Source organism: Ischnura elegans, chromosome 11 (genome assembly GCF_921293095.1).
Source record: "Ischnura elegans chromosome 11, ioIscEleg1.1, whole genome shotgun sequence".
Lineage (NCBI taxonomy): Eukaryota > Metazoa > Arthropoda > Insecta > Odonata > Coenagrionidae > Ischnura > Ischnura elegans.
The window spans coordinates 45159296-45173648 of NC_060256.1; the positions used below are offsets into that span (position 1 = coordinate 45159296).

The 14353-nt window shown below is 36.8% G+C and overlaps 1 protein-coding gene and 1 non-coding gene across 2 annotated transcripts in view; one reads left to right on the forward strand and one right to left on the reverse strand.

Annotated features, from left to right (window-relative positions):
• Positions 1 to 14353, reverse strand: part of LOC124167628 (facilitated trehalose transporter Tret1-2 homolog) — a 551764-nt gene that overhangs the window by 427873 nt on the left and 109538 nt on the right. The gene's annotated exons all lie outside the window — the stretch shown is intronic.
• Trnar-ccu lies at positions 3962 to 4034 on the forward strand. The gene has a single exon. It is a non-coding gene; the product is annotated as a tRNA-Arg (tRNA).

The following is a 14353-nucleotide window of genomic DNA, read 5'->3' on the forward strand; positions in this document are numbered from 1 at the left end:
AATTCGCATTCGCGAAATCAGGTCAAAAATATTCCTTGTTCCGTTTAGGAAAATACAACCACTTGCTTCGCAATTAATATTTTTTCGTAGATCTTTTACTGGGTGCTTCATGACTAGGGCTCATATATTTTTGCTAAAGCGACTTTACCATGATAAAATAAAAAAAAACAGATTATAACTTCCACACTTTAGTATGTAACTCCAATACCGACCGTGTTTTCGACATTTTTAAATCATTCTCAGCATGTTGAAAATTTCGAAACCTTGGCAGGTAGTAGATTATGTATTACAATGTGGTAATTATCATTTTTTGTTTATATTTCATCATATATATAACAAATTTCTACCACGTCATGCCTGAAACGATTTCATAAAGTGACTTTTTAAGGATATTACTATGGTTTAAGGTTTTCGTATGAACTGTTGTGTGGTCTGTATACCATTATTACTGCAGAGAAAAGATAATTCATGAAACCAATGCTATAAATTGCGTAAAAACTACGACCAATATGGAATCGCAAAAATTCGCATTCACAAAAATCAAGCAGAGACGATCGCTGCTCTTTTCCTATTAGGGCAGCACAACTATTTGCTTCGCAATAAATATATTTTTCGTGGATATTTTATACTGAGTGATTCATGACTCATTGATTTTTACGATAGTATTGTTGTTTAAAGTTTTTGCATGAGCTTTTCTGGCCTATATATCTTTCTTATAGTGGAAAATTGGTAAATTGCTCCACTAATGCTATAAATTGCGTAAAAACTACAACAAATTTGTTATTGCAAAATTTCGCACTCGCGAATATAAAGCCAAGAAGATCCCTGCTCTGTCGCGTTTAGATCGCTGCTCTGTCAACACAACTATGTACTTTCTTCGCTATAAATGTTATTTTTGTGGATCTCTTACTGATTGTTCCATGGCAAGGGATCATATATTTTTGCGAAAGCGAATTTTTATTATTGTTATATTATTGATTATTATTGTTTCAAGTTTTTTCATGATAAGAATGTCCACGATAAGAATGGAACGAAGAAATAAACGAAACGAAAATAATACACCGAGATTATACTCCATTATATATTATAGTATAAACTACTCATCCAATGTTATAAATTCGTAAAACTATCACCAATATGTAATCGCAAAAATGACTGCAACGAAGTCGACAATTAGCGTTACCGTTAAATTTTACGAGATCCCATTCAAAGTTAAGCTGGAGCCCCCCACCACCCATGCTATGAAGAAAACGGTCTTAGAGATTCCGGGAAGAGTTCTTTAGACTCAAGAGAGTGATTCTTTGGCTTCTGCTTTAATCTTCCTCAACTTCCGTCAGGGTAAAGAAGTGGAAAGAGAGCCAGAACAGAATATTACGATAAAACTAATAGAATATGAGGTCGCTGAATGCTAAGTGCATGAGAACATCCATCGATGCTGGGCTACAGTCATTGATCTTGAAAAGTAGTCGATTTTATGAATGAAATCATTAGTCAGCATTATATTTCTAATTACTTCTTTCTGATATAAATATTTTCGAGTTAAAGTTGAATAAATTAATCAAAAGCTTGACTGGCATTGCGTGAGATTAAAAGATATCTAGCGATCTAATCTGGTGAATAAATACAACCCTTCAAAGTAAAATAATATTGATGCGGTTTTTTAACTCTGCAGGCAGGGGATATCTATAAATAACTGAGCAAAGCTTACGGCTTAATGAGGCCATTCATATCATAAATTTCCACTCTCCATGGATTGAGCAATTACAGAAATAATTTTTAAGATACTGTAACAATTGTGTGCACTGAAAAAATAGCTTTAATTCTTCAAGTGAAGCATTCGTTAAAATATTAATAAAGTCTGGTCGCCTATTACGCTCGGCCGAAATCCGGCACGATTCGTACAGAAGTGCTTCATTTCTCAACTTGAATCAAAATAGCGTTAAAACGCCGGTATCCTTATAGTTAATATATTTCGTATGGACGAAAACTACTCTAATACCTACGATATAGCTAGCTCATAAAAGGTTCCTCACGGAAATGAGAGTGATATCACACAAAACGCTAAGCCTTACCTAAAGTAGAGCAGAAGGTGCTCAACCTTAAAATTTGTGCGAGGTCAAACCTAAGTGCATAAAATGTCATGTTATGCCATAAATTGTCATATACGCTGGAAATATATAACACGAGAAAATAATCAGAAAAAAGGAGTACCTACGTTAATTCTGTAATAAATATTTCAATGCCCAAATATTCGTTATAGTCATTTAAGAATTGGCTTTCCTGAAATTCTAGCCAACAAAAGTAGAATAGGCAGATGTAGGAGGATGTTCACTCACATTTACACTTTCCATGATGACTGCAGGTGTAAATAAGAAATCAGTTACATACCTGAAATGAAAAAGAGAAAAATACCTATATTAGACAAGTATAAAAACATACTACATTCTTAGGATGAATTAAAATAAATTTAGATTGATAAGTTGAGTGACAAATTGCTTATAGCTCCTACCCACTTTCTCGTGAAGGGTGAATCCTGAAATGGTTTCCTTTGATTGAAGACTTTCATTAAAGAAAACAATGTTCTTCTACAGGGCCCGATAAATAAGAAATGGCAGGTGAAAAACTCAACCGTTCACGCTGCTAACGGCTACATTGGTCCATTACATGCTCAAATGACAGCCAAAAACTTTCACTCACGAAGGGCAGTATATCAGATTTGTGGGAACGGAGGAGGGTAGGGGTCATGAGATAAAAACCTCCCACCCTCAAAATGTAGGGAAGATATAACCTTAGTTGAACCCCCTCTAAGAGAACTACCCTCTCAAAGTAACATGTTTCCCTCCAAAATCCCCTCGACATTTTATGGATGCAGCCTTGTAGTATGCATACTTCACCTCCTCCACTACATAAACCTACGTCTGCATAATACCTTGACGTCATCATAATAACCTACGTGCCTCCTCAATGATGTTTGGCTGGAGGGAGTATAGACCAACATGAGATGAGACGCATTTAGCGAATTGTTTTATCCATTTGTCTGTTTCCAAACTTCACCTTCCTACTCATCACTGTGTTTTTTTTCCGCCGTGTGTTACGTGTTGAAGGCAAAATATTCCACGTTGAAAAGTCATATTTAATACGTTTTAATCTACGGGCTCAAATATTGTGGAGAAAAACCGTTTGTGGTATGAAGTATATATTTTTAAACTTCTCTGATATGAAATAGTTTACGCAATGTTAAAACCATCATCAAATCTACCATAGCCAGGCAACATTCCAGTTGTCACTAGTCTATATCAATGTAATGTCCTGCGAGTGATCTCAATGGTATTTGGCAGAGGGTCAGTAGATGCAATACGCAACGTTTTCGTAGCCGTCGAAAAAAATAGACCATAAAACATGACAATGGGCGGTGTTAGCTGTCTCCAATCAATCATTTTTCCATGCAAGTTCACTGCAATCATGCATAAATTATTAATTACTGAGTGGAGAAATATCCATGCAGCCGCAAAAAACTAATTAAATGCCAAAAACGAAAACATGTGAAGCCCAAACCGGAAAATGGATAAAAAGAAAGAAAGAAATACCTGCACTGTTTCACCTAGTGATTGCATACAATCACTATAAAGATACCATACTTTTCACTACCCTCTATATGAAATAATCGAGGGAAATACTTCAAAATTTCGCGGTAAATCCATGAATTTTCAGAAAATAACCACACGTCAAATTCAGGACATGAAAATACGGCAGGTTCACATGTCTTTGATGGATCCTAATTGGCTTTTTGCTTGCAGAAACCTGAAAAAATAACCCAGTACAAATCGTCACAAGAGTGAAGTATTTTATAAGGCTCAACATTTTCATCCTGATGATCCGCAACAAGCACTCCACGGAAAACTTTTCCGAGAAAAACTAGATAAGCCAAATGGATTACGCTTTGGCGCGCGTCACCACTCAAGCCCCAGTGGCCTAATGGATAAGGCATCGGTCTCCTAAACCGGGGATTGGGGGTTCGAGTCCCCCCTGGGGTAAAAATTTTTTATCCCGGATTTTTACACATTACTAGGCCCAGAATAATGTTGTTCACTTCTCACAAACTTGAGCTGTTGTGAAACTCTTACAACTTAATTATTTAATGCAACTATTCAACAGCACAAGGCCAATTATAAAGTATACATAACGGTAAAGAAAGCAATTAAGAAATAGTAAATAAAACGTACACAATAATGAAAAAACAATATTCCACAGTACTGTCAAATAACAAACGATTTACGTTTTGATCGCATGCGAAATCCTATAAAATAGGATAAATTGCGTTGCTATGGCTGCAGTGAAAGAATAATTGCGTGCATACTATCCTCGAAATATTAAGTTCAAATTAGTTGGTACCTTAAATAAAAGGGTGACCACCCAGGTCTCACATATTGAATTTTAGAAATAAATTTTTTACTTATGTTTGCGTAGGTACATTTCATATTAATATTTGTAGCGCATGTTTGCTTAGGTTTCATGCTCATATTTATTATAGTGCTAAAAGCAAAAAATAGGTGTAAGTTGTGGCTAGAGAAAATATAAAAGTAAGTCCAAAGACTCTCCTTCCTCCTTACCCATGAAAGCTAATACTAACTAGTATTTGGGGTGACACATAATTCTCGCAAAGATAATGAAAACAGAATTAAAAATAAACAAGAATAATAAATAAAAAAAACACTGAAGCAAATTTCAGGTCACAAAAATACCTGCGCATTTTCCTTCCTGTGATATAAATACGCCATCTATTGGTTATATATTCAATCCTCATTGCCCTTCAACTACCCAGAAAATTGGGATTTTCTAGAATGAAACAAGATACCGCTTCCTTTTACATGCCCAAACATAGACCAACAGCATTATTCATCACTGCGAATTCAGTTTCTTGCGGTAAATGGTTGCTCGAGGCTTCATCATTGGTCTGTTTTTGTTCTGGTAGCTGTGAAAGACGTTCTGGGTGGTACCTGTTACTATTTCGAGGAATTAAGATTAATCTTATTCAAACACGGTTGACAATAAGCTAATATACGAACGCATTGCCTTGTTTTCCGCCTTATAAATTGTGCTATCAGACGAATTTCTACGCATTAACTTTCGACCTCATATTGCTGTTTTGTTTGCGTTCAGAATATGCGAATAAGGAAAAGACAAGTTCATTGGTGCAGAATTTGGCTGACCTGTAGGCTTATCTACGGGCTAAGTTAGCAATTTATAAGGGGTGTGGAAATAGGAGCAAACCATGACCAAATTGCCGAAATAGTAACAAGTCAAGGTTAGGTTACGTTTTCCGGTGATATAAATAAACTTTAAGAAATTTGATTAAGTTTTAAGCAATGACTGCTTAGGTATTACTTTTGTTTTGTTTTTGAATTTTAAATGGAGTATGTTTCACTCCGGAAAAATATATAGATTTAATCTCAAAATGTACCTTGTGGCACTTTTACACAAAGCTCCTTTATACGAATGCTTTGCCATTGATATTAACCCTTTGAACGTCAGGGCTTTGAGTCCAACGTCAGGGCTGGATCGACAGGCATAGAGCTAGTATCGGGTCCAACATCGATTTGAGCTCGACATGACAAGGTGCTGCGATTTAACAAGGGCAACGGTTCAATATATATCTCATATACGAAGATTTCAAATAATAACTCTTTCATTGAACATAAATTACATAATATGTCAACTACTTCCAATAGAGTATTATTATTAAAGTATTCAACCGATTGAGGTAGGTTTCCATAGGGTACTTTAGAAACATTCTTTGAGCCTCCCTTTCTTTCTAGTACTTACTTCTTAAATTCACAATAAGGCCTACTCCCTTTCATTCTATTTAAACACCCTATTCTTTTCCTTCCTCTCCCTCGTTTACCTAACATTATACCCTCTAACACTGTTTTCAATATTCCTTCCCCGCTAAGTACTCGCTCCATCCATACCTTCTGTCTCCTCCGTATCTAATTTAAAGCTGCCTTTCCTCACCCACCACTTCGTCGTTCCACCTCCTCTCCGTCCACAATAAGCACCACCCATCGTCTTCGAAACGTAGGAAGGAGATATAGAGGACCTGACGCGGTGCAAAACCCAAGAAATCTTTACTTCAATATTCGTGAATGATTTTAAACGTTCAGACTAGGATAGGTAAAGGAAACTGAAAGAGGAAAGTTGGTATGAGCCATTCGTGTACATACTTCATCCACCTTCGTCGAGCTCCACTTTTCCTAGACCAATTTTTTCTACGAAGAGTGAGAGTCCTCCTAGCTTATTCCTCAGGCCACGACCCGCCCAGAAACCATCTCCCCTATCTTCTCCTCCCCTCCCCACGTATTCCATTAGACCTTCCATTTCATGCATCTCCACGTACAAGGGCTGGGCTCCTCCCCCACTATTTTTCCATTGAGCCCCAACCCTCCAAAATAGCCTCGATTCTTCACTTCCTCCCTCGTCACCCCCCTCCTTCCTCCCTTCACTAAATCCACCCCGCAACGGAAAAAGGAAAACCCTAACCTCGCCATGCCATATCCTCCCCATTCCTGCCTCCTCTCATAACCTCGGAGAACACACTTCCATTCCAAGCCGTCGCTGCAGCCACTTCCTTCCAAAGTATACCCCTGCATATATACATACCTCTTTGCATTAGGCGATCGGGAACTGCACCTATCGTGATACAAGCGCTATATTTGAATATAATAATATGTTAATAATAATAATGTAATACTATATTATTCTGCCACAGGTGTAGTGCCTCACTCAATGCATCAAAGTCTCAAGAATCCCTCTCGGATAACCGAAAAAAATTTTCCCTTACCATACAAGAAGCAGCTATTTTAAATACTTGTCTGATAGTAATAACATTTTCTTTCATTAGAATCAATAAAAATGAAAAACTTATTTCTTTCCCGAAGACAAAAATTTCAGTATTGAGAGGACGTATCAATCGTGAAAATCAACATGTTGACGAAGCCCGCAGCATATCGCATTCACGTAAGTGATGACCACATTCATCACAATTACAAATTATTATTCCAACTATACTAGTAAATAAATTCAGCGTCAATGATCATTCGACGTGAAATTGAAATAGATGCAACGGCTTATCCATTCTTGAAAAATCCGTAACGGTTAGCGATTGCAATCTATCTTCTTGAGATCGCACGTATCTCCAAATAAAATTGTCCATCCATCATTGCAAGTTGCCAAGTAAATTGGGTTCGACAGCTATCTACACACCTATATCAACGACCGCTCTGCGGTTCCACCAGCGACCGTCCTCAGAACACATGGTCCGAAACGATTATGGCGCGGTAAATACGGCAACCGTAGAGGATATTCAACTTTAAGAGAAATCCTCGCTTTGATCCATGTGCGATCTCACTCAAAGTAACAAACAATGACGCTGATTATGATTTATGAAAGAGCTTAAGTTTCGGAGTACATGGATTCCGGTTAAGTGCGCGACCAGAAATTAGGGATACACATTATTTGCCGGCCTCCGTAGCGGCGGGGTAAAGTCCTTGCCTGCCACACAGGATGCCGCGGGTTCGATTTCCGCATGTGTAAGTTACCCCCACCCAGGGCATGGTTTTTTGTTCATTACATTTTTAAAATATTAATAACCCCGATGTAAAAGGCCGTATAGAGCTGTTTTTGGTGACGTGGAAACAAATTAAAAAAATCGACCGCTCCAATAGCCGCAAAGTAATACCTTAAAAAATCATTCCATTTAGGCGCATCTTTAATTCCTATTGCATGATTTCTAATGTGTAAAACATGAGCCATATAATAGTGTCTGTAATTCTGTTCGCAAAAGCGTATGCCAGAATACCAGTCCATGAATCTTAGTTCACGTACCTTGGTCAATAATTTAATTTCCGTGTTGTGAACTCAATTTCCATTCATTTTAGGGTGCAAATATTTTTCAAAATTAATTTATTTTAATGATTAATAAATAATATGTTTTATTAATGTTTTATGTAGATGTTGTTTTTTCATAAATATATGCAATTTAAAAAGATGATGGAAATCGAGATCCTAAAAAGAATCATAAATTGTTGGCCAAAACACGTCTATCTGGGCTGATTTTTCGAGATTCAGCTTTGTCGATTGGTATTCTGGCATACGATGTTATAGACAAAATTTCAGATACGGTTATATGGCTAGAATTGTACGCATACGATTTTGTGGACTAGTAATTCAAGATACGCCTGCAAGGAATGATTTTTTGACATACTAATTCGTGGCTAGGAGCGGTCGAAATATCCAAAAACAGAACCCAACAGAGGAATCGCCTTGAATTTTCTCCTATTATTTGGGCCTGAATGTCGTATAGGAGTGTCAAGTGTACGTGGATTTTCACCTATTTTTAAGTTAAAACGAGCATTTTGTACAAATTGGACGGTTTTGGTGAGAAACGAAATCCTATGTAGAAGAATTGATTCTACGCACGCACTCAGAGTATGATTTATATAAAAGCTTCACAAGCAGTTGACAAGTTTTGCCTTCGCATGCTGTGTGTAAGTAAAATGCGTTAGTATGAGCAACATTTCTTCGACCATTTGGTGTGCTTGCGGGAATCCTCTTGCATGCTGCATGCTGGTGACTGATCATGCCCCCTGTCAAACACCCTATAGAGTTGGCTCAAAGTATATTATGTGGATGCACATGTATATCCTTGCATTATTAAAATAGTTCCCCGCTTCAGGCCATCCACAAATTGTTTATTTTATGTGGGTTTAAATCAATTGGCTTTTAAGTCTAAAGCATATCAGGATAGTTTTATTTCTAGAGAAGGGTATGGGATGAGAGTAGAACAGTTTTTGGGACTTTAGTGCTGCAGTGCTACGATTTAACAAGGGCAATGGTTCAATATACGTATATCTCATATACGAAGATTTCAAATAATAACTCTTTGATTGAACAAATAATGCATTATATATCAACTGCTTTCAAAAGAGTATTATGATTAAAGTATTCTACCGATTGAGGTGGGTTTCCATGGAGTACTTTAGAAGCATTCTTGGAGCCTCCCTTTCTTTCAAGCACTTCCTTCTTAAATTCACAATAAGGCCTACCCCCTTTCATTCTATCTAAACGCCCTATTCTTTTTATTCATCTTCCTTGTTTACCTGACATTATACCCTCTAACACTGTCTTCAAACATCCCATCTCCGTTCAGTACTCGCTCCATCAATACCTTATGTCTCCTTCGTATCTCATCTAGAAGCTGTATCTGCGTGACATATAATGAAAGGAAAAATTGAAGAAGTTCCCTGCGGAAGACCAGGGGACATATATCTAGGCCAGATCAAGGAAGATACGGGGAAGATAAGCATAGGGATAGGGATGAATTGAGGGCTGCGGTAAACCAATCTCAGGAAATACTATAAATGAATTTATTTGATTGAACTCAAGAAATCACTCTTAAACTCCGTAAAAAAACGCAATTGAATAATACCCTTGAGTTTTCTCTAGTCATTTGTGCCAGAAAGTCGTTTAAGCCTGTCGCCTAACGGTGGTATTTACCAAATACCAACGTGAAGATAAACAATTCTTTGAGCGATAGCTTCCATCATCTTACGTCCATTTTTCTTCATAATGAGACCAAAGCCACATCAATTTTATTAGTCAGGGGATTATATAAGAAGACAAATTATGGAACCATCCTCTTAAAAACCATGAGTCACGATGTGAGTCAAATTAAGAGAAGGCTATTGGACCTGACATAAACACGATGACTTTCCCTAGTTCCAGTCCCATTGCTCTAAGGGGACTCTAAAATACACCCGCGCTGTAGCCTGACTGGGTTCTAGTTCCTAGCCTATTCTAACTGTCTTACCCTATACTAACCTGTATTGACACCAATGGGAAACTACAAGGTTGAAAAGAAAGCTGTAGTTGCAATAGCTCTTGAATAAATCCGAGAAAAAGCTTCACACTTGTACTTTATGGATTGTGTATCATAGAATAAGGAAGTTTATCACAGTTTTTAGCAAAATAAATTAATAAGACATCGACGATGAAATGCTTTCTCCCATCATCAAAGTAACCAAAGTAGAGATATAATTCCTATACTAAACATGATATCAGTCCACAAAATGTTTCACACAATTGTCCTGAGGGATCCTTAGCTTTGCGTGCAAAATAAGGCGTGAAATAATATTAGATAAAGATAACAATAATATTAGATGGATAGAAATAATACAGCACTCTTTAATCTAATCTCTGCATATATTAACACTTCACTGAGAACAATGCATTCCAACGATAACACCCATTATTATAAGTCTTCTTTTCTCCAGTATAAGACCACAATCACAGGCATTTTATCAGCCAGTGGATGATACCAGAAGATAAATCATCAAGTCATCCAATAAAGTACAGTGAGTAAATAAATAAAGGAAATACTCAAGCGGTTGGTCAATATTAGAAGAGAATGAAATTTAAATAATTTTTTTGCGTATTTTTTTGAAATTTTAATTTTTTTAAATACTTTTTCAGAAGAATTCGTAAAGATAATTTCACTACCAATCAGTTACTTAAAACGTAGATATCACACTCGGGCTAAAAATTTAAAATCATAAATATTGAGTGCATATTTCCTGACGCGAGAAGATTAATTTTCTTCTTAAAAAATTATCTAAACTGCGACAATTATTACGATCAAAAAATTTTTAAATCCATTGATTTTTCCTCTTAACCCTAATACGGGCAACATATTTTTCTGACGTAATCGGGCAAGGTGAGTCCAATGGACTCTTTTAACTTATGCTTTTAATTTAAAGTATTAAACAGTGACAAAATATTTCTTTTCACATCAATTAGTAAATATTGTGCACTATAGAATCAATTAACATAAAATTGATTATTTTTTGTATAACAAAAGTTTTACTTTACTTATAAAATTCATACATACTCAAACAGCGAGTACAGTAGACTCTTTAGACTAATTCTTTCTGTTTTCACAACATAAAAACGCAAAATATTTATCGTTACATGTACATGGTGATAATTTTACATTATTTTGGCAATTTGAACCAAATATTTGTAAAATGCACATTACTTTTTACATTTCGTGAAAACAGACTCACCTTGCTCGGATTTGTGGGAATTCAGGGAAAAAAATTATATCTATGTTAATTTCATTCCAAAAGAAGTTTGAATTACTCTAATCTATAGGAAATATACAATCAGAAGAAGTAAAAAATTTACAACATGCTGACATTTCAATAGCATGATAAAATTCTCAAAAATGTGTTGCGTTGAGTCCAAGAGACTCACCTTGCCCGTATTAGGGTTAAATACGCTCGCAGATATCGGTAGGGATGCGCGATTATGCGTGGTAAATAGCCACGATCGCACAGCTCCCACGATATCCCTCGCCATATGGCACCATCAATAATGATCCATGTGCTGCGCAGATGGCGTTTGAAATTAAATGGAAATAATCACAAAGGACCGTGGTGGGGTTCCAAATAACCGCTTATTGGGAGAAGAAACGGCCCCTTCCGCGAAAAAAACGACATCCCCAGCATTGCACTATTACATTCCACCAACTTATAGAAAAAGCACTTTTCTTATTGACAACCATATTATTTAGGAAGATTAGATTACTGCTTACAGCTGAGAAAACAAGCATAGAAGTAAGGAAACAATTCTTCTGATGCTACACATGGAATGTGTTTCTCTATGGATGCGAGGCTTGAACGTTGACAGCAGCAGGGAAGTCAAGAATGGGAGCATTCAAAATGTGGTGCTACAGAAGGATGATGAAGATAAAATGGATCGACCGTGAAAGTAATGAAGAAATGCTAAGAAGAGTGGGATTAGCTTAGCACCTTAGTTGGCTACATTCTAAGACATGAGGACCTGATGAAAATAATTGTAGAAGGACATGTGGAAGGTCAAGGGACGGCCTAGATTGAACTAGATAGGACAGGTTACAAAGGATGTAAAAGAGGAGAAATACGTAGCAATGAAAAGGCTACTGGATAGGAGAGACTAATAGAGAGCTGCTTCAAACCAACCTTAGGTTTGTTAGAAAGATTAAAAAGTTAGGGAGATTAAAACATCTAAGAATGATGAGGAAGATTACAAAATTTTAAGGGCCTTAGTTTCTGACAAACTTCCTTGTAATAAAATTCACTAACTCTTGCTTTACTTTGTGGTATTCCACTATAAGTTTTCCTGGATATACATAATTACTTATACCACTTATTTTTTATATCAGAGCGCAACCCGGGTTTCAATGAATTATCATCATCTGTGCAAATATTGATTTGTTTATCTTATTATTGTTATCTAGTCACTTGATGAATTTTTAAACGGACGCCAGAATAGGGGAAAAGGATGGGCAGAGATATTCATTTATGAGAGTAATGTCCTGACTTTCAATAATTTTTAAAATTTCTAACTGCTATGTTAACTGTTAAATGATTTTTTATCTTCCTTGTAATAATTGACCTCTTGTGTAGGCCTAAAAATAATGCACACGTGTATAGGTGTCTTAAGTTCTCTGCATTTTTACACATTAGGCACATTATGTGCCGAAACCTGGGTTGGTGGTATTAAAGTAGTATTGAAAAAGGCAAATACATTCATTATGTTAAATATCAAAGATTTTCACTGAGTTACACGGGAAAACGTATCATGTTTCTCCACACCATTCGCAGATCAAAATTGTGCGATTCATAAAAATGTACAATCTCAAAGAATATTATCAATAATCCACATTTTTATTTGAAAATTAATACCAATATGTATGAAGAAATTTCAAAGTTACATATGCTAAATAAGAATGCGCCACCCCGTGTAAACATTCGCCGCGGGAAGTATGTAAACGTACCCGTTCTTTTCAACTCAACTCAAACTAACCTGATTGTTATTAAGTTTTCAGAAAGTTTTACTGGAGAAAAAAATATGTAATTAGTCAAACTTTCAGACGAATGCAAAATTTAGAATACTGGGACTAAGTTATGGCTAACTCATCGGCTTTGATAAATCTATACCTCCACTGCACAAACGCTCAACAATCCCCCACTGACTCAAATCGGCTCATCTAGCAGCCTAACAATATGAATGCACTCAGCTGGCTGTAGCCTGAGCATAAACGATCTCCTCCATTTCTTCAAGTTTCAGAGGTGAGCGTTTGTGCTCCAGCTTTTGCCAGCTGAGCGTATTCGTATTGTTGGGCTATAGGAAGAGCGGATTTGATTCAGTGGACAATTGTTGAGCGTTTGTGCAGTGGAAGTATCGAAATACAAGAATATGTTAACTTTTTTTTAGATAAAAAAGGAAATCTTCTCCTCAAACTATCACTCTTTCGTGCATTGCACGGATGATGGAAAAGAACCCGACAGGAAACAAAATTAAGATATGGATAACCTCTTCTCGGGATTCCCACCGGGTTAGTTGTACATATTAGCCAACGTTTCTGGCTCCGACTCGGGGCTCATCTTCAGGGCTGCTGAATAAGGTTGAGCCCTGACTTGGAGCTTATAATGTTGGCTAATTTGGATAAATTAACCAATTGGGAATCGCGAGAAGAGTTTACACGCATTATTCGCCGGGAAAGCATCAAATTATACTTCAAAATTAAGATAGCTTGACTTCTGATCTGCTCAAAGCGAAGAATTTTCAATAATGACAGGTGAGGTAACGCGTACCACGCGTGTAACATTACCTTTGTCTCCCCTTCCTTAAAAAAGTCGCCATAGAGGTCGCATTCAGCATTTCCACGGCTGAGTCCTAAATGCACGAAAAAAACGTCCCTTCAAAACATCTGACCTCGATTCTATCACCCGATATCGGCACCAAAACAGCATACCATCGCAATGTCACGTGGGAAACCAGGAAGCGGCAGCTCTTGTTCCAATATCGAATTATCGAATTTTACCGGCCCGCCAAGCAAACACAATCTCGAACAGCAAGTGAAATGGAACTCTGCCAAATTTAAAAAAATAAAAATAAAAAAACAAACTACGGGCTTTGCAAAGCACATACTCCCACCACTGAGTGAACGTGATAAAGGCGACACACATCAAATACGACCGAAGTAATTAAAGATCCTAGGTACGGAGGTCCAACAAGATGGAGCAGAGATGGGGTGAAATGATTTTTTCTTATTTTATGCTTAGAAATTTTAATGAAATACACATTTCACACTGATGCTGGATCCCGAAATCAAAACGATATATCACAAAGTATAACACGTTATTTATTCATAGATTTATACAGTTATTCGGATAAGATTTTTTCTCCGGATAAATGAAAGACATATCCTTTGTTTGCCGTCGTACTACGGTAGACGTAATCACGAGAAGAAAAT